The sequence below is a fragment of the Triticum dicoccoides genome, chromosome 5B (genome assembly GCF_002162155.2).
Source record: "Triticum dicoccoides isolate Atlit2015 ecotype Zavitan chromosome 5B, WEW_v2.0, whole genome shotgun sequence".
In the NCBI taxonomy this organism is placed as follows: Eukaryota; Viridiplantae; Streptophyta; class Magnoliopsida; order Poales; family Poaceae; genus Triticum; species Triticum dicoccoides.
Window position 1 is genome coordinate 533,557,105 of NC_041389.1, and position 19,668 is coordinate 533,576,772.

At 50.0% G+C, this 19,668-nt stretch overlaps 1 pseudogene; it reads right to left on the minus strand.

Moving 5' to 3' along the window:
* Positions 1-563: 563 nt before the first annotated feature.
* LOC119309962 overlaps positions 564-19,668 on the minus strand; it is a 58,687-nt pseudogene continuing 39,582 nt past the window's right edge.

Genomic DNA, 19,668 nt, shown 5'->3' on the forward strand with positions numbered 1-19,668 from the left:
CCTGGATGTAATTTTTTACTTCTGGTGATTTTATACTATCATGACAGTTGATGAATATATCAAGAGTTTTTCTCGCAAAAAAAAGACACAAGGCAAAGTAGGGGCTTTGCAGAATGTTTTCTATACAACACTCGGTAAACAATTAAAAGCAATAAAGTACATGTATCAATTCATTTGGATTTTTCAAGAGCAAACTCTTAAATTTTGATTTTCATTCAAGGAAACTAGAAATATTCAACGACTACTTAGGCTGTCGATCATGTCACTCGGCGAGAAAACGTCCATATTTCAGCCATACCAGCGAGACATGCCTGAGGTCAGCCTAAAAGTGGCCTAGAGTTAGGTAAAAAATTGGCAAAAGGTTGCCTAGATCATATACCGTAATTGAACAATGCTTTCTTGTTTTCTTTTTGCAGGAGAACATATCTTTTTTTTGCCGAGCTTGAACATTGCTTTCTATCTTAATGTATATAGGCACGTACGTGTTCTAAAAAACCCGAACCGCTAAAGAAAGGGGCACAATAATATATTTAACCCAGGAAACAGATCGATTGTTTGGAGCTTCATCCACTAAAAATGGTCTACATACTGAACTCGTTTCCAGAATCGGCAATGATGTTCCTAGTGTAGAGCGTAGAAGCCGGCTTTGATAGGGCAACGAGAGACACTGTGTCACTTCCAATCATCATGCCCACCACCGATATCACCGGCCTATCCCTCGGGTTCTCCTGGGCGCACAACAACCTACCTGGATGAACCTCCTCAGGCCGGTCTCCGAGACGTTGTTGTTCATGCATGGGTCCATCTTCTCCAGCACCGTTCCTGTCATCCAATGCTCCCAAATCTGCACCCACATTATTTTTTGCAACAACTTAGTCATTTATGGCAACTGTTTCGATATAGTAGCGATGGATCGCAGAATAATGCTTACCGTGGTCAACAGATCTTCAGATTGGGACATTGTCGGGGGTTTGGTGAGACATATGCCAAGGGATGGCTTATCATGGTGGGAGCTAGTAAGACATCGCCGGTGCCTGGAAACGGGATAAGGCGCAAACATGTACGCCGACGCATCTTACCCAGGTTCGGGGCTCTCGTAGGAGATAACACCCCTAGTCCTGCTCTGCGGGGTCTCCGCATGATCACTAAATCAACAAGGAGCTACAAGCTTGCTCCTTGAGTTGTTTGGCTAGAGGAGGAAGAAGGGCTAGGCCAGCTCTATTCCTCTCTCTCTATGTGTGTGTATTCCCTAAGAAGCTGAACCCTTTGCATGGGTGCTCTAGGGGGGTTATATAGGCCTACCCCCCAGGGGTACAATGGTAATCCGGCCGGGTGTAGGCCTGAGCCATCAGTGTCTCTGGACGCCGGCTTCTCCGCCGGCTACTAGGCTCTCGACCGACAGGTAGGGCCCATCGCTGGTGGGCCCTATCGACTGCTCATCGCTGTAGCCTTGCCTCTGATGATGAGGGCTTGGTCGGGAGGAGCGTGGATACAGTATCGCCGCCTGGTGGGCGCTCACTATAGCCACACCCCGTCTTATCTGGTTAATGGCGCACAAACTTCAAGGGAAGGAGAGGGCCAGCTGCTGGGAGTCAGCTTCCCCTTATGCCGATAGGTCTGGGCTCGCCGTCTTCTGGCATCCCATGGACAGTTAGGGCCCGCCGCCTATGGGCCGTACCGACAGCCCATCGTGGGAGCATGGCTTCCTCCGCCATGGATGATGTCATGGGCTACGTGGCAACAGTGTTGCGCCGGGCTAGGGATGGTTGCTTGGTACGCTGCACTATGCCCACGTTCTTCCCTGGATTTGGGGGTGGCAGGTTGCACTGTAGCCATGCCCTGTCTCATTGTTGTTATGTGGGTGCAAACTTTGAGGGCGCGAGGGTGGGCCGCCTGCTAGGAGTCGGCCGCTCTGGTGGCCGTCTGCTAGGAATCGGCCCACGTCAGGGCCGCTCTCTGGACCTTGCCGCCTTCTAGCAGCCGGCTGTTAGGACCATTCGGCCACCAGAAGGCAGACCCTTGTCTTTGATTCTTGAGGGGCGCAGTCGACCACGATGTCTTGAAATACCATGGGGGACAGATAGGGCTAACTGTGGTTATTTACTCCGATAGTAGTCCCCGAAGCTGGTGGGGCGTAGTGGTTGAAAGGGCGAGAAGCCTCAGCAGCTTCCTACTCCGAGGAGCCGTCAGCTAAAAGCCGGCCGCGATCAAGCCTACTGCCTGGTGATTTCGAAATGCAGAGGCGGGAGCTAGGTGGCGCGCTTGCCGGGCGCCAGGCCAGCCGTCCGCTGACTGTACGCCACGCGGCGCTAGCCAGCCAGACCAGCCTGCCAGCCCACACGCGCGATGGGATGCTGCCACATGATGGGGCCTGCCACTACCGGGCATCGGCACCCGCATGGATCCGCTATGGCCGAGGCGGATGGTTGGGGTTCCGGGGCGCAGTAAATGCGCGCCGTTACTACGCGGTAAATGCAGGGTCATGGGGTCGTGGGTGCAGTTAATCCCACGATCCCCACGCTCCGCCCCCTCGGCTCCGTCGCCAGGGGCTATAAGTATGGGGGTGAGGGAAGTGCCAGACGCATGTGCTCCCTCCTCTCCCTTTGCCATTTCCCCTTCTTCTCTTTGCTGTTGCCGTAGCTCGCCGTCGCCGAGCCCATCCATCCCGCAGCACCGCCGCTCCGCCGCGGACTCGTACGTTCGTCGTCGCGTCGCGCCTTTGTCAGGCTTCAAGCTCTCATGGCGCGTGAGCGGGCAAGCGCCGGCGCCTGGAATGGCTCCAACGTCCACGAGGATCACCTTGATTTCCTCCGCCAAACACAGCGGCTACCTGGCGAGGGCTATGTCTAGGTATGCCTACCGCCCAAGAGGGAGATCTCACCAGCGTCAGAGGACAGCGAACACATCGTCTTCCGGTCGCACTTCCTTCGCGGCTTCGGCCTGCCAGCGAGCAGCTTCCTCCGTTCCTTCCTTCAATTCTATCGACTCCAGCCGCACCACCTCACGCCAAACACGGTGGTGCTGTTGTCCATCTTCGTGACCCTCTGCAAGGGTTACCTCGGCATTCTCCCAACCCTCGAGCTCTGGGGGGGGGGGGTTCTTATACACCAAACTCGGCACTGCCGCCAAGGAAAGGCGGCTCAGTGCGGAGCCTTTGTCGCGGTGCGGTGGCCAGGCGCAGAGAACTGCTTCTCGGCTATCAGCTTGACGCAGTCGGTCAAGCTGTGGCAAAAATCTTACTTCTATGTCAAGAATGTCCACCCGGAGGCGGACTTCGTCAGCCTGCCAGCTTATGTAGCTGGCCCGCCGGCAGATCCCCGCACCAACTGGGCATTCCGACCGAAGACGCTGTCGGCCGCCTCCTCCACTGCCATTGCCCGACTTAAGGTGATGACGGAGGCAGAAGGCCTCAAGGGGTCGGACCTGCTGACTGCCTTCATGGTGCGCCAAGTGCTCCCCCTTCAAAGACGGCCTCACATGATCAGCCAGATGACCGGGCACCGAGACCCGTGCCGGATGTGCACCAGGGAGATGCCGGGTGCGGAGGTGGCCTATCTGGTGAACTACATCTCGAGCTGCAAACTCCTGGAGGACGAGTGGAAGTTCCGCAAGCGGCCATACTCCCGCGCGCACCCGTCGCCCGCAGTGAGTACTCAACTCCTTTTTCTCTTCATTCGTCGGGTTCTTCTTTGCTGCCTGATCAGCCGGTCATGATGCAGATCTTCACACGACCCAGTCGGTAGCTGATGCCCTAGAGCAGGGCCATGAGTACCTGCCCGACCGGTCTGTGAGTGACAGGGACGACCCTGACTTGGGGGCGGTCGCCCTGGAAGAGGACGACGCCACGGGTAGCGGTGGTGGAGCAGGCGGCTCCGAAGGTGAAGGAAGCCTCGACGATTGGCCAGACGACGATGAGGAGGAGACCGAGCCACGCCATCCGTCGGGCTCCGAAAAGGCGGGCTCGAGCTCATCAACCGCGCCATCCGTCGGGCACCCAAAAGGCGGGCCCAAGCTCATCAGCCGCGCCGACTGCCGCAGGCGGCGCACCAAAGCGCCGGGCCGGCTTGTTGCTGTACGGCAGCTGGCCGAAGAAGCCCAAGAGCTCGGTGGCGGCGACCAAGCGGGAGGAGGCCGCCGCGAAGGTGGCCCGGTTTAAGAAGATCGTGAAGCAGCCCCTGATGGTGTCTGCGTAAGTGTTTGATTCGTCTTGCGTCCTTTCTCCTTTTTTCTTGCAACTCCTTTCTGAATTCCTTTTTATTTTTGGTTGAACAGGGGCCCGCTCTCTCTCGAGTGATCCGGTGCTGCCTCCATGATTGGGATGATGGAGGGCTCCACCAACACCCTCCGTGTGGATCCGCTCGCCGAGCTCGAGGCGGCGACGGAGAGGAACGCATAGGAGGCGCGTGAGGAGCGGCAGAGGGGAAGGCGGTGCAGGCGAAGGCAGATGCGGCCGCTAAGGCCCATGACGATGCCGCGGCCAAGGCCCAAGCAGACACCGCGACCAAGATCCAAGTGGACGCAGCCGCCAAGGCGCAGGCGAAAGAGGCAGATGCGGCTGGGCTCCACAACTTGTCATCCCCCTGTGCGCTGCACCACCCGCGCCCGAGATCCCGGCGCCGACTGGAGGAGCTGGCAGCGACCAGCCGGTCATGGAGACGGGAGGAGGTGACGACATCACCCTGGGGGGCGAAGATGCCCCCTCCAGCACCGACCGCCGAGTCCCAAAGCAGCCGGCCTGACGCACCACCGGCACCACTGGCTGGTGGCGAGCTGGGGGGGGGGGGCGACCCCTGTGGTCCGCACTCCGGTACGTCGCCGTGCGGCGAAGGCGGCTTCGCACCACGACCGCAGGAGGTCGGGGCCGCAAGCTCATCAGCCCCAATTGTGGAGGCCACCAGTGCTGCTCTGCCGGAGTGGACGTCTGGGGGCGGAACGGCTGTTCTGAATGCAGCCGCGCAGGACGTCCGGGCCCGGCTCCAGGCTCAGGCCGTCGCTCTCCAGCATTATATGCTGGAGTTCCTGGCATCGCGAGCGTCCGTCCGGGTATGTTTCTTGTTTTTGATTCTTGTAACCTTCTGTGGGGGCGCGTCAGCGCACCCACTAGGTGTAGTCCTCGTGTTTCGGGCCGGCTGCTGAGCAGGCGGCCTGGAACTTTCAAGTAGGCTCGAGTCCTGACTTGTTTTCTCTTCTGTTGCCTTTGTTGCAGGATTATCACAACATCTGTGCGACTGCCTTCAACTCCCAGGTCCAGGAGCTGGCCTAGCGGACCGCTAATTTGTCCGAGAGCCGGAGTAGGCACTTCGTCTTCTCTCTCGCACGGGGGCGCGTCAGTGCACCCGCCGGGTGTGGTCCCTGAGATTCAGGGCGAGTGCTGAGCAGTCGGGCCGAATCTCCCCAGCAACTTCTTTCCTTCTTTGTTGATTGTTGACCATCTTTTCCTTCTTGTCCTTGCAGGAGCCAATGCCACCTTGCAGCAGCAGCTGGGCGAAGCCCAAACCGCGCTGCGTGCCAAGGAGGAGGAGTGCAGCAAGGTGGCCCAGGAGCGCGACGTCTGGTCAAGGAGCTAGCTGAAGGAAATATGCCCTAGAGGCAATAATAAAGTTATTATTTATTTCCTCGTATCATGATAAATGTTTATTATTCATGCTAAAATTGTATTAACCGGAAACATGATACATGTGTGAATACATAGACAAACTTAGTGTCACTAGTATGCCTCTACTTGACTAGCTCATTAATCAAAGATGGTTATGTTTCCTAACCATAGACATGTGTTGTCATTTGATTAACGGGATCACATCATTAGGAGAATGATGTCATTGACCTGACCCATTCCGTTAGCTTAGCATTTGATCATTTAGTATGTTGCTATTGCTTTCTTCATGACTTATACAAATTTCCTACAACTATGAGATTATGCAACTTCTGTTTACCGGAGGGACACTTTGTGTGCTACCAAACGTCACAACGTAACTGGGTGATTATAAAGGAGCTCTACAGGTGTCTCCAATGGTACATGTTGAGTTGGCGTATTTCGAGATTAGGTTTGTCACTCCGATTGTCGGAGAGGTATCTCTGGGCCCTCTCGGTAATGCACATCACTATAAGCCTTGCAAGCAATGTGGCCAATTAGTTGGTTACGGAACGATGCATTATGTAACGAGTAAAGAGACTTGCCGGTAACGAGATTGAACTAGGTATTGGATACCGACGATCAAATCTCAGGCAAGTAACATACCGATGACAAAGGGAACAACATATGTTGTAATGCGGTTTGACCGATAAAGATCTTCGTAGAATATGTAGGAACCAATATGAGCATCCAGGTTCCGCTATTGGTTATTGACTGGAAACAGTTCTAGGTCATGTCTACATAGTTCTCGAACCCATAGGGTCCGCACGCTTAACGTTACGATGACAGTTATATTATGAGTTTATATGTTTTGATGAACCGAAGTTTGTTCGGAGTCCCGGATGTGATCACGGACATGGAGAGGAGACTCGAAATGGCTGAGACATAAAGATTGATATATTGGACGACTATATTCAGACACCGGAAGTGTTCCGGGTGATTTCGGAGAAAGCCGGAGTGCCAGAGGGGTTACCGGAACCCCCCGGGGAAGTATTGGGCCTTAGTGGGCCTGAGGGGAGAGAGAGGGCAGCAACCCAGGAGGTGGCGCACCCCCTCCCATGAGGAGTCTGAATTGGACCAGGGGAGGGGGGCGCGGCCCCTCTTTTCCTCTCCCTCTCCTTCTCTTTCCTCCCCCTTCCCTCTTCCTAGTTGGACTAGGAAAGGGGAGTCCTACTCCTACTAGGAGGAGGACTCCCCCATCCTTGGCGCGCCCCAAGGGCCGGCCGGCCTCCCCCCTTGCTCCTTTATATATGGGGGCAGGGGGGCACCCCAAAGACACACAAGTTGATCTTCATGATCGCTCCTTAGCCGTGTGCGGTGCCCCCCTCCACCATATTCCACCTCGGTCATATTGTTGCGGTGCTTAGGCGAAGCCCTGCGTCGGTAGAACATCATCATCGTCACCACGCCGTCGTGCTGACGGAACTCATCCCCGACACCCTGCTGGATCGGAGTCCGGGGATCGTCATCGAGCTGAACGTGTGCTGAACTCGAAGGTGTCGTACGTTCGGTATTTGGATCGGTCGGATCGTGAAGACGTACGACTACATCAATCGCGTTGTTCTAACGCTTCCACTTTCGGTCTACGAGGGTACGTGGACAACACTCTCCCCTCTCGTTGCTATGCATCACCATGATCTTGAGTGTGCGTAGGAATTTTTTTGACATTACTACGTTCCCCAACAGTGGCATCCAAGCCCGGTTTTATGCGTAGATGTCATATGCATGACTAGAACACAAGTGAGTTGTGGGCGATACAAGTCATACTGCTTACCAGCATGTCATACTTTGGTTCAACGGTATTGTTAGATGAAGCGGCCCGGACCGACATTACGCGTACGCTTACGCGAGACTGGTTTCACTGCTACGAGCACTCGTTGCTTAAAGGTGACTGGCGGGTGTCTGTCTCTCTCACTTTAGTTGAACCGAGTGTGGCTACGCCCGGTCCTTGCGAAGGTTAAAATAGCACTAACTTGACGAACTATCGTTGTGGTTTTGATGCGTAGGTAAGAACAGTTCTTGCTCAGCCCATAGCAACCACGTAAAATTTGCAACAACAAAGTAGATGACGTCTAACTTGTTTTTGCAGGGCATGTTGTGATGTGATATGGTCAAGACGTGATGCTATATTTTATTGTATGAGATGATCATGTTTTGTAACCGAAGTTATCGGCAACTGGCAGGAGCCATATGGTTGTCGCTTTATTGTATGAAATGCAAATGCCCTGTAATTTCTTTACTTTATCACTAAGCGGTAGCGATAGTCGTAGAAGCAATAGATGGCGTAACGATAACGATGCTACGATGGAGATCAAGGTGTCGTGCCGGTGACGATGGTGATCACGACGGTGCTTCGGAGATGGAGATCACAAGCACAAGATGAGGATGGCCATATCATATCACTTATATTGATTGCATGTGATGTTTATCCTTTATGCATCTTATCTTGCTTTGATTGGCGGTAGCATTTTAAGATGATCTCTCACTAAATTATCAAGAAGTGTTCTCCCTGAGTATGCACCGTTGTGAAAGTTCTTCGTGCTGAGACACCACGTGATGATCGGGTGTGATAGGCTCTACGTTCAAATACAATGGGTGCAAAACAGTTGCACACGCGGAATACTCAGGTTAAACTTGACGAGCCTAGCATATACAGATATGGCCTCGGAACACGGAGACCGAAAGGTCGAACGTGAATCATATAGTAGATATGATCAACATAGTGATGTTCACCATTAAAGCTACTCCATCTCACGTGATGATCGGACATGGTTTAGTTCATTTGGGTCATTTGATCACTTAGATGACTAGAGAGATGTCTGTCTAAGTGGGAGTTCTTAAGTAATATGATTAATTGAACTTAAATTTATCATGAACTTAGTACCTGATAGTATTTTGCTTGTCTATGTTTGTTGTAGATAGATGGCTCGTGCTATTGTTCCATTGAATTTTAATGCGTTCCTTGAGAAAGCTAAGTTGAAAGATGATGGTAGCAATTACACGGACTGGGTCCGTAACCTGAGGATTATCCTCATTGCTGCACAGAAGAATTACGTCCTATAAGCACCGCTGGGTGCCAGGCCTGCTGCAGATGCAACTAACAACGTTAAGAACGTCTGGCAGAGCAAAGCTGATGACTACTCGATAGTTCAGTGTGCCATGCTTTACGGCTTGGAACCGGGTCTTCAACGACGTTTTGAACGTCATGGAGCATATGAGATGTTCCAGGAGTTGAAGTTAATATTTCAAGCAAATGCCCGGATTGAGAGATATGAAGTCTCCAATAAGTTCTATAGCTGGAAGATGGAGGAGAATGGTTCTGTCAGTGAACACATACTCAAAATGTCAGGGTATAATAATCACTTGATTCAACTGGGAGTTAATCTTCCTGATGATAGTGTCATTGACAGAATTCTTAATCACTGCCACCAAGCTACAAGAGCTTCGTGATGAACTGTAATATGCAAGGGATGGACAAGACTATTCCCGAGCTCTTCGCAATGCTAAAGGCTGTGGAGGTAGAAATCAAGAAGGAGCATCAAGTGTTGATGGTGAATAAGACCACCAGTTTCAAGAAAAATGGCAAAGGGAAGAAGAAGGGGAACTTCAAGAAGAAGAACAAACAAGTTGCTGCTCAAGATAAGAAACCCAAGTCTGGACCTAAGCCTAAGACTGAGTGCTTCTACTGCAAGCAAACTGGACACTGGAAGCGGAACTGCCCCAGGTATTTGGCGGTTAAGAAGGATGGCAAAGTGAACAAAGGTATATGTGATATACATGTTATTGATGTGTACCTTACTAATGCTCGCAGTAGCACCTGGGTATTTGATACTGTTTCTGTTGCTAATATTTACAACTCGAAATAGGGACTACGGATTAAGCGAAGATTGGCTAAGGACGAGGTGACGATGCGCATGGGAAATGGTTCCAAAGTCGATGTGATCGCGGTCGGCACGCTACCTCTACATATACCATCGGGATTAGTTTTAGACCTAAATAATTGTTATTTGGTGCCAGCGTTGAGCATGAACATTATATCTGGATCTTGTTTGATGCGAGACAGTTATTCATTTAAATCAGAGAATCATGGTTGTTCTATTTATATGAGTAATATCTTTTATTGTCATGCACCCTTGAAGAGTGGTCTATTTTTATTGAATCTCAAAAGTAGTGATACACATATTCATAATGTTGAAGCCAAAAGATGCAGAGTTGATAATGATAGTGCAACTTATTTGTGGCACTGTCGTTTAGGTCATATCTGTGTAAAACGCATGAAGAAACTCCATACTGATGGACTTTTGGAATCACTTGATTATGAATCAGTTGGTACTTGCGAACCGTGCCTCATGGGCAAGATGACTAAAACGCCGTTCTCCGGAACTATGGAGCGAGCAACTGATTTATTGGAAATCATACATACTGATGTATGTGGTCCAATGAATATTAAAGCTCGCGGCGGGTATCGTTATTTTCTCACCATCACAGATGATTTGAGCAGATATGGGTGTATCTACTTGATGAAACACAAGTCTGAAACATTTGAAAAGTTCAAAGAATTTTAGAGTGAAGTGGAAAATCATCATAACAAGAATATAAAATTTCTACGATCTCATCATGGAGGAGAATATTTGAGTTACGAGTTTGGTCTACATTTGAAACAATGCGGAATAGTTTCGCAACTCATGCCACCCGGAACACCACAACGAAATGGTGTGTCCGAACGTTGTAATCGTACTTTATTAGATATGGTGCGATCTATGATGTCTCTTACTGAATTACCGCTATCGTTTTGGGGTTATGCTTTAGAGATGGTCGCATTCACGTTAAATAGGGCACCATCAAAATCCGTTGAGACGACGCCTTATGAACTGTGGTTTGGCAAGAAACCGAAGTTGTCGTTTCTTAAAGTTTGGCGCCGCGATGCTTATGTGAAGAAATTTAACCAGATAAGCTCGAACCCAAATCGGAGAAATGTGTCTTCATAGGATACCCAAAAGAGACTATTGGGTACACCTTCTATCACAGATCTGAAGGCAAGATTTTCGTTGCTAAATTTGGATCCTTTCTAGAGAAGGAGTTTCTCTCGAAAGAAGTGAGTGGGAGGAAAGTAGAACTTGATGAGGTAACTGTACCTGCTCCCTTGTTGGAAAGTAGTTCATCACAAGAACCGGTTCCTACGACAACTACACCAATAAGTGAGGAAGCTAATGATATTGATCATGAAACTTCAGATCAAGTTACTACTGAACCTCGTAGGTCTACCAGAGTAAGATCTGCACCAGAGTGGTACGGTACTCCTATTTTGGAAGTCATGTTACTTGACCATGGCGAACCTACGAACTATGAGGAAGCGGTGATGAGCCCAGATTCCGCGAAATGGCATGAGGCCATGAAATCTGAGATGGGATCCATGTATGAGAACAAAGTATGGACTTTGGTTGACTTGCCCGATGATCTGCAAGCCATCGAGAATAAATGGATCTTCAAGAAGAAGACTGATGCTGATGGTAATGTAACTGTCTACAAAGCTCGACTTGTTGCAAAAGGTTTTCGACAAGTTCAAGGGGTTGACTACGATGAGACTTTCTCACCCGTAGCGATGCTTAAGTCTGTCCGAATCATGTTAGCAATTGCCGCATTTTATGATTATGAAATTTGGCAAATGGATGTCAAAACTGCATTCCTGAATGGATTTCTGGAAGAAGAGTTGTATATGATGCAAACGGAAGGTTTTGTCGATCCAAAAGGTGCTAACAAAGTGTGCAAGCTCCAGCGATCCATTTATGGACTGGTGTAAGCATCTCGGAGTTGGAATAAACGTTTTGATAGTGTGATCAAAGCATATGGGTTTATACAGACTTTTGGAGAAGCCTGTATTTACAAGAAAGTGAGTGGGAGCTCTGTAGCATTTCTGATATTATATGTAGATGACATATTGTTAATTGGAAATGATATAGAATTTCTGGATAGCATAAAGGGATACTTGAATAAAAGTTTTTCAATGAAAGACCTCGGTGAAGCTGCTTACATATTGGGCATCAAGATCTATAGAGATAGATCAAGACGCTTAATTGGACTTTCACAAAGCACATACCTTGATAAAGTTTTGAAAAAGTTCAAAATGGATCAGGCAAAGAAAGGGTTCTTGCCTGTATTACAAGGTGTGAAGTTGAGTCAGACTCAATGCCCAACCACATCAGAAGATAGAGAGAAAATGAAAGATGTTCCCTATGCTTCAGCCATAGGCTCTATCATGTATGCAATGCTGTGTACCAGACCTGATGTATGCTTAGCAATAAGCTTGGCAGGTAGGTACCAAAGTAATCCAGGAGTGGATCACTGGACAGCGGTCAAGAACATCCTGAAATACCTGAAAAGGACTAAGGATATGATTCTCATTTATGGAGGTGACAAAGAGCTAGTCGTAAATGGTTACGTAGATGCAAGCTTTGACACTGATCTGGATGATTCTAAATCACAAACTGGATACGTGTTTTTATTAAACGGTGGAGCTGTAAGTTGGTGCAGTTCTAAACAAAGCATCACGGTGGGATCTACATGCGAAGCGGAGTACATAGCTGCTTCGGAAGCAGCAAATGAAGGAGTTTGGATGAAGGAGTTCATCTCCGATCTAGGTGTCATACCTAGTGCATCGGGACCAATGAAGATCTTCTGTGACAATACTGGTGCAATTGCCTTGGCAAAGGAATCCAGATTTCACAAGAGGACCAAACACATCAAGAGACGCTTCAATTCCATCCGGGACCAAGTCCAGGTGGGAGACATAGAGATTTGCAAGATACATACGGATCTGAATGTTGCAGACCCGTTGACTAAGCCTCTTCCACGAGCAAAACATGATCAGCACCAAGGCTCCATGGGTGTTAGAATCATTACTATGTAATCTAGATTATTGACTCTAGTGCAAGTGGGAGACTGAAGGAAATATGCCCTAGAGGCAATAATAAAGTTATTATTTATTTCCTCATATCATGATAAATGTTTATTATTCATGCTAAAATTGTATTAACCCGAAACATGATACATGTGTGAATACATAGACAAACTTAATGTCACTAGTATGCCTCTACTTGACTAGCTCATTAATCAAAGATGGTTATGTTTCCTAACCATAGACATGTGTTGTCATTTGATTAACGGGATCACATCATTAGGAGAATGATGTGATTGACCTGACCCATTCCGTTAGCTTAGCATTTGATCGTTTAGTATGTTGCTATTGCTTTCTTCATGACTTATACAAAGTTCCTACAACTATGAGATTATGCAACTCCCGTTTACCGGAGGGACACTTTGTGTGCTACCAAACGTCACAACATAACTGGGTGATTATAAAGGAGCCCTACAGGTGTCTCCAATGGTACATGTTGAGTTGGCGTATTTCGAGATTAGGTTTTGTCACTCCGATTGTCGGAGAGGTATCTCTGGGCCCTCTCGGTAATGCACATCACTATAAGCCTTGCAAGCAATGTGGCCAATTAGTTGGTTATGGAATGATGCATTACGTAATGAGTAAAGAGACTTGCCTGTAACGAGATTGAACTAGGTATTGGATACAGACGATCAAATCTCAGGCAAGTAACATACCGATGACAAAGGGAACAACGTATGTTGTTATGCGGTTTGACCGATAAAGATCTTCGTAGAATATGTAGGAACCAATATGAGCATCCAGGTTCCGCTATTGGTTATTGACTGGAAACAGTTCTAGGTCATGTCTACATAGTTCTCGAACCCATAGGGTCCGCACGCTTAACGTTACGATGATAGTTATATTATGAATTTATATGTTTTGATGAACCGAAGTTTGTTTGGAGTCCCGGATGTGATCACGGACATGGCGAGGAGTCTCGAAATGGTCGAGACATAAAGATTGATATATTGGACGACTATATTCAGACCGGAAGTGTTCCGGGTGATTTCGGAGAAAACCGGAGTGCCGGAGGGGTTACCGGAACCCCCCGGGGAAGTATTGGGCCTTAGTGGGCCTGAGGGGAGAGAGAGGGCAGCAGCCCAGGAGGTGGCGCGCCCCCTCCCATGAGGAGTCAGAATTGGACTAGGGGAGGGGGACGCGGCCCCTCTTTCCCTCTCCCTCTCCTTCTCTTTCCTTCCCCCTTCCCTCTTCCTAGTTGGACTAGGAAAGGGGAGTCCTACTCCTACTAGGAGGAGGACTCCCCCCTCCTTGGCGCGCCCCAAGGGCCGGCCAGCCTCCCCCCTTGCTCCTTTATATACGGGGGCAGGGGGGCACCCCAAAGACACACAAGTTGATCTTTGTGATCGTTCCTTAGCCGTGTGCGGTGCCCCCCTCCACCATATTCCACCTCGGTCATATTGTTGCGGTGCTTAGGCGAAGCCCTACGTCGGTAGAACATCATCATCGTCACAACGCCGTCGTGTTGACGGAACTCATCCCTGACACCCTGCTGGATCAGAGTCCGGGGATCGTCATCGAGCTGAACGTGTGCTGAACTCGGAGGTGCCATACGTTCGGTACTTGGATCGGTCGGATCATGAAGACGTACGACTACATCAACCGCGTTGTTCTAATGCTTTCGCTTTCGGTCTACGAGGGTACATGGACAACTCTCTCCCCTCTCGTTGCTATGCATCACCATGATCTTGAGTGTGCGTAGGAAATTTTTTGATATTACTATGTTCCCCAACACTAGCTGACCAGGCAGATCTTCACAAGGCGGCCCTCCAGAAGGTGAAGGACAGCGATGCCAGTCTTTAGGCCGAGTTCGAGACTTAGTGCTTGAACTGGGCCGATACGGAGAGGGTGCTGAATGATGGCTACGGCCATATCGAGGACATGGTCGATGGGCGTTGTCTTCTTCTTTCTTTCATATGCCGATTGTTATATGATTCAGCTTCCGGCTTCATACTTATTTTTCCCTTCTTGCGCAGAGTACTTCCCTGATTATGTCATTGCCGCCAGCCAGGCCATCGAAACTCGCCGCGGAGAGCGAAGGCAGGCTGGTACGGAGGCCGCGCCCAACGCCCCTCGGTCGCTCAACGAGCAGCTTCTGGCCATCCAGGATCGTCTCCAGCCGGCTCATCGAATGCTCCGCCAGCTGCAACGTGTCGGGGCCCAGGTGATCTCTTCCCTTTGGCTAGGCGTCCAAGCTCCACGCACCCCAGTCGGACTGCCGACTGGTTGGATGTGACTTGGCCGTTTGACTATGGATGGGCAACAGACGCTAAGTCCAGTCGGATGCCCTGCGTCGCCCAGAAATGGGCCAATGCTCCTTTGGCAAAATTTGTGCCGTTTGCTAGTGATGATGCTGTGTGGTATGCCGTACCGGACGGTGATATCTGCGATGAAGGTCACAGCAGTCGGCCCATTCAACTTCTTGATTGGCTTTGCTTCAATCCACTTGGTGAATTTGTCCACGGCAACAAGCAGATGAGTCATGCTGCTGCGTGCTGTTTTGAATGGGCCCACCATGTCCAGCCCCCAGACGGCAAAGGGCCAAGTGAGGGGGGTGGTCTTGAGTGCAGAAGTTGGCAGATGTTGCTTGGAGCTGAATTTCTGGCACCCCTTGCAATGCTTGACCAAGTCCTTGGCGTCGTCCAAAGCAGTCGGCCAGAAGAAACCATGTCGGAAAGCCTTGGCAACGAGTGATCTTGAGGCCGGGTAGTGGCCGCATTCGCCTTGGTGGATATCTTTGAGGTTTGCCTTTCCTTTCTCTGGTTCTACGCATCGCTGGAAGACTCCAGTCGCGCTACGCCTGACAAGCTCTCTGTTTACTATCATGTAGCTCCTGCCCGGCGCTGCACTTGCCAGGCCGAGATCTCATCAGCCGCAACTCTTTGTTCACCAGGAAGTTGAGAATGGGTTGCGCCCATAATGGAGCTGCGACTTCTTCTACAGTCAGTACGGCCACTGCAACAGGGGCGGTTGGGTTGGGAGGTGGCGGGCTGGAGTCGGCCACTGCTTGTTGTGTCGTTGAAGTCCCCGGGCTGGGTTATGAAGTCCTCGGGCTGGGTTCTGAAGTCCCCAGGCCGGGTGCGGCTGCAGCAGTCCCCGCTCTACCAGCTGAAGTCCCCGAGCCGATTGCTGAGGTCCCCAAGTCGGATTCTACTGTTCCGGGGGTAGCCGGCACGAAGATGGAATCTGATTCTGGCGAAGGCTTGATAGATGGCTTGAGGATGCGCTGAATGGAGACGCCGGCTGGTATGGCTTGCCGGGTGGAGCCAATTCGTGCCAGGGCATCTGCTTGCTCGTGGTCGGCCCATGGCACATGAAGGAACTCGCACCCTTCGAAATATCTGCTGAGTTGCTGGACGACAAAGCGGTAGCTGGCCATGTTTGCATCCTTGGCGTCCCAGTCGCCAGACGATTGTTGGACCACCAAGTCTGAGTTGCCGTAGCACAGGATCCGGCGGATGTCGAGTTCTTTGGCCAGTCGGAGCCCGTGTACGAGCGCCTCGTACTTGGCCACATTATTGGAGGCGGCAAAGTGGACTTGCAATGTGTATCTGATCTTGTCGCCTTTCGGAGAGGTAAGGATGATGCCGTCTCCCAGACCGGTGCGCATCTTGGAGCCATCAAAGTGCATCCGGCGCTGGCAGCAGGTACTGGGTCTTGGCCCAGTCGACGAGGAAGTCGGGCAGCACTTGGGACTTGATGGTGGTGCGAGGCTGGTAGAAGATGGTGTATGAGCCAGCTCGATGGCCCATTTGGCCACCCAGCCTGATGCATCTCTGCTGCCCATGATCTCGGCGAGTGGGGTAGTGCAAACAACCGTGATGGGGTGCTCTTGAAAGTATGGCTTGAGCTTCTTGGCAGCAAAGTACACGCCGTAGCACATCTTCTGGTAGTGTGGATAGTTCTGCTTTGAGGCTGATAGCACCTCGCTAAAGTAGTCCACAGGCCTCTGGACCAGCTGTGCCTTGCCGTCTTCTGGGTTCTGTACCACAATGGCTGTGCTAACCACCCGGATGGTTGCGGCAATGTAAAGGAGCATAGGCTCTTTGTTAGTCGAAGCCGCCAGGACAGGTGGCGTGGTCAACATCTTCCTCAGCTGGAGAAAAGCCTCACCCGCTTGGTCGTTCCACTCAAAGTAAGTGGTTTTCTTCATGAGCTGGTACAGGGGAAGAGCCTTCTCTCCTAGCCAAATGATGAAGCGGCTGAGGGATGCCAAGCACCCGGTAAAATTTTGGACGTCTCGCAGTCGGGTGGGTATCTCCATCCTCTTGATAGCTTTGATCTTCACAGCGTTGCACTCAATGCCGCGTTCTGAGACCAAGAAGCCAAGGAGCTGGCCGGCTGGTACTCCAAAGACACATATCTCTGGGTTGAGCTTGATTTGAAAACGGCGCAGAATGTCAAATGTTTCCTTGAGATCTTCCAAAAGGGTACCATGCTTCTCCGTCTTCACCACAATATCGTCTATGTAGACATGGGCATTTCAGCCGGGTTGTTTGAGGAGGCACTTCTGCATGCAACGCTGAAAAGTGGCACCGGTATTTCTGAAGCCGAATGTCATGGTTAGGTAGCAGAAGGATCCGAATGGTGTGATGAAGGCGGTCTTCAGGCGGTCAGCCGGGTTCAACTTGATTTGGTGGTACCCTGAGTAGGCATCCAAGAAACTCAGCAGCTTGCATACGGCTGTGGAGTCTATTACTTGATCAATCCGAGGCAGGACATATGGATCTTTGGGGCAAGCTTTGTTGAGGCTGGTATAATCAATGCACATGCGCCACTTGTTGTTCTTCTTTAGTACAAGGACTGGATTGGCTAGCCACTCTGGAAAGAACACTTCCATAATAAAGCCGGCTGCTAGGAGCCGGGCTATCTCTTCACCAACAATTGTTCTATTCTCTTCTGACAGTCGGCGGAGGGGTTTCTTGACTGCTTTTGCATCTGCTCTGACATGTAGCTTGTGCTCGGCGAAATCCGTCGGAACACCCGGCATGTCCTTGGGGGACCATGCAAAGGTATCTTGATTCTCATAGAGGAAATTGACGAGCTCGCTTTCCTATTTGCTGTCAAGGTTGGTTCCTACAAGAACGAACCTCTCCGGGTGGTTCAGGTCCAAAGGTATCTTCATGGTTTCTTTGGCCGGCTGGAAGGAGCCCTGAGTATCCGACTCCTTGGGGTCTGGTGACAGGTCCGGCTGCTTGCTGGCCATGGCCACAACCCGGTCAAGGAGCTTCTTCTCTGCGGCAATCACGAGGGACTTGGCCAGCCGACTGCTAGTCGCGGCACAGGCGGCCGACTTCTTGTAGTCTCCAGCTATGGTGATGATGCCCTTGGTTCCCGACATCTTCATCTTGAGGTAGGCGTAGTGAGGTACTGCCATGAACTTGGCCAGAGCAGGTCGGCCAAGCAATGCATGATAAGGGCTCTCCAGGTCTACCACCTCAAACCAAATTGCTTCGCGGTGGAAGAGATCTCTGTCTCCAATGACGACATCTATCTTAATATTGCCAATTTATGAGCAGGAAAGGCCGGGCAAAATGCCATGAAAAATAGTTTGGCTGGGCTGGAGTTGCTTCGCTTTGATGCTCAACTTCTCCATAGTGTCGCGGTAAAGGATGTTGATGTTGCTGATACGTCCATTTTGCATCATGCTTTTATATTGATATTTATTGCATTATGGGATGTTGTTACATGTTATGTCACAATACTTATGCCTATTATCTCTTATTTTACAAGGTTTACATGAAGAGTGAGAATGCCGGTAGCTGGAATTCTGGGCTGGAAAAGGAGCAAATATTAGAGACCTATTATGCACAACTCCAAAAGTCCTCAAACTCCATGGGGGTTATTTTTGGAATTAATAAAAAATATTGGGCGAAGAAAATACCAGAGGGGGGCCACCCACCATCCACGAGGGTGGGGGGCAAGCACTACCCCCCTAGGCGCGCCCCCCTGCCTCGTGGGCCCCTTGGAAGTCCTCCGGTGGCCATCTTCTGCTATATGAAGTCTTTTACCCTAGAAAAAAATCGTAAGAAAGCTTTGGGGACGTAACACCGCCGCCACGAGGCAGAACCTTGGCGGAACCAATCTACGGCTCCGGCGGAGCTATTCTTCCGGGGAAACATCCCTCCGGGAGGGGGAAATCATCATCATTGTCATCACCATCGATCCTCTCACCGGGAGGGGGTCAATCTCCATCAACATCTTCACTAGCACCATCTCCTCCCAAACCCTAGTTCATCTCTTATATCAAATCTTTGTCTCAAAACCTTAGATTGGTACCTATGGGCTGCTAGTAGTGTTGATTACTCCTTGTAGTTGATTCTAGTTGGTTCATTTGGTGAAAGATCATATGTTCAGATCCTTAATGCATATTAATACCCCTCTGATTATGAACATGAATATGATTTGTGAGTAGTTACGTTTGTTCCCGAGGACATGGGAGAAGTCTTGCTATAAGTAGTCATGTGAATTTGGTATTCGTTCGATATTTTGATGAGATGTATTTTGTCTCTCCTCTAGTGGTGTTATGTGAACGTCGACTACATGACACTTCACCATTGTTTGGGCCTAGAGGAAAGCATTGGGAAGTAATAAGTAGGTGATGGGTTGCTAGAGTGACAGAAGCTGAAACCCTAGTTTATGAGTTGCTTCGTAAGGGGCTGATTTGGATCCACATGTTTCATGCTATGGTTAGGTTTACCTTAATACTTCTTTTGTAGTTGCGGATGCTTGCAATAGGGTTTAATCATAAGTGGGATGCTTGTCCAAGAAAGGGCAGTACCCAAGCACTGGTCCACCCACATACCAAATTATCAAAGTAACGATCGCGAATCATATGAGCGTGATGAAAACTAGCTTGACGATAATTCACATGTGTCCTCGGGAGCGCTTTTTTCTATATAAGAACTTGTCCAGGCTTGTCCTTTTCTACAAAAAGGATTGGGCCATCTTGCTGCATCTTATTTACTTTCATTACTTGTTGTCCGTTACAAATTACCTTATCACAAAACTATTTGTTACCGATAATTTCAGTGCTTGCAGAGAAAACCTTACTGAAAAATGGTTGTCATTTCCTTCTACT